Source organism: Octopus bimaculoides, chromosome 3 (genome assembly GCF_001194135.2).
Source record: "Octopus bimaculoides isolate UCB-OBI-ISO-001 chromosome 3, ASM119413v2, whole genome shotgun sequence".
Lineage (NCBI taxonomy): Eukaryota > Metazoa > Mollusca > Cephalopoda > Octopoda > Octopodidae > Octopus > Octopus bimaculoides.
In genome coordinates, this window is record NC_068983.1 from 115,047,780 (window position 1) to 115,050,197 (window position 2,418).

Genomic DNA, 2,418 nt, shown 5'->3' on the forward strand with positions numbered 1-2,418 from the left:
GCGTGTGTGGGTGTGTGTGTGTGTGCGTGTGTGTGTGCTTGTTTGTCTGTGTTTGTCCCCTCATCATCGCTTGACAACTGATGCTGGTGTATTTTTACGTCCCCGTTCGGAAAAAGAGACTGATAGAATAAGTACTAGGCTTACAAAGAATAAGTCCTGGGGTCGATTTGCTCGACTGAAGGCGGTGCTCCAGCATGGCTGCAGGATCAGATGGTGAACACACAGGGCAACCATTGGCTTGCCGTGTCTCCAAGACATGTACTGAGAGTGATAAAAAATCAAACATCCAGTGGAACATCTTGTTGTTTAACGTGATCACTAGTGATGGCGACGTTATGCCTCATTCATCTTCCCACACGCCCTCAAGACTCAACACAGAGATCTACATCAAGTGCCTGGAGGAGGTAGTGCTGCTCTGGGTCAAGAGTGTGTCTGCTGGAAGGCCCTATGTCTGGCAACAAGATTCTGCACCATGCCTCACAAGCAGGACTACCCAATCATAGCTGTCAGACAATTTCTGTGACCACATCACTCCTAACATCTGGCCACCTAACACCACAGACTGTAACCCACTTGACTGTTATGTGATGGGGTCCAGTTGAACGAAGGACCAACAAAACTCATTGTAACACCAAAGATGAACTGAGGGCAAGAATTATGGCAGCATTCACCAACTTAAACAAGGAGACCGTTCAGAAGAGTTGCAGGAGAATCCGAAGTTGTCTGGAGGCCGTGGTTGAAGCCAATGGCGATTTTATTGAATAAATTTATTCGTTAGTACTTCAAGATAGTTTTAGGTAATTTTGGTAAATATATTTGTTAAAATGAGATGTGTTATTTTATTTTTGCGTAATTTAGACGACAATTTATTCAGCGCACCCTTTACAAATACACTCACACACACACACATATATATATAGGGGTATGGTTAAGAAACTCGCTTTGTAACCCCATAGGTTAGGGTTCACACCCACTACACAGCACCTTGGGCAAATGTCTTCTACTATAGCCTTAAACCAATCAATAACTTGTTAGTAAATTTTGTAGATGGAAACTGTATAGAAACCTGTCGTATCTACCTTTCTCTCGATGTGTGTGTGTGTGTGTAAATATAGTCATTTTATATAGATTCCCCTTTGTCATACTTTTCATAAGCAACTAAATATTTTTAATTACTCTAAATTCAGTTTTAAATTTGATTTATCTAAGACGTAAGTTTCCTCAAGCCATTAGCAAAGGTATTCCCTTCTTAATCGCTTCTTGCCAAATTCAATCGTTTTCATTTTAATTCGTCAATCTGTTCCTGTCACAACTGTTAATTCTTACTACTGCTTATTATTCAGAACCATCTTTCACTCATTAATATAATTAAATTCCATTATTTTTCACACTAAATGGAATGTGAAAGATTTCTATGTATCTCACTGATTATTCGTTCGTTTCTCTTCTCCCCCACCTACTTCCACGACGTCCAATATTTAATGACAATTCTTTGTTTTCGTTTCAATGCTTCAAAAAGTTTCGTTTGGAATGAAACAGACTGGAACATGCAAGCATTTGTTTAAATAAATAAATAAATATAGTATGTTCAAACGCATGCGTGCGCGCACACACACATACACAGGCAAACACACATACGTACATATACTCATACGTTATATGTATATCACGTTTGTGTATGCAGATGTATATATGTGTATACATGTGTCTGTGTATTTATGTATAAATATGCGTATATTATATCATATAATGCATATATTTATGTATACATACATACATACACACACACACACACACACACACACACACACATATATATATATATATATATGTATGTATATATATATATATATATATATATATATTATATATACCTATATGTGTGTTTGTATGTGAATTTATGTATGCGTGTAGATATATATATATGTGTGCGTGTGTATTAAAAATACACAAATATACACACACATACATATAGATAAATATGCATATACTTATGCATTCATGTATATACACACATGCATTTATACATGCAGATTAGCTCACTTCCTCCATCAAATTGACGCCGCTTGCATAGGTGCACGATGTGCCACACATCAGATGGCAAAGTGATCGCAGACCAAATTGAGAATATTAGGCTTGGTTTACATTACTGGGTTACACCCAAAATAGTACAGTACCGTTTCTAGCAGGCTGTTCCAGGCATAGAACAGGTTGTCCGGGAAGGAGATGCGGTTTGCTACTTGGGACACGAGCAAAGGTCATCACAGATCATCGTGGCGGCTCCTGAGCCGTTAGTCCCTATGAAACAGAAGGGGAAAACTCTTGCCATTGTCATGCATTTAGATGAATATGTGTAATGTGTGTGTGTGTGTGTGCATATATATACATACATACATACATACATACATACATATATAT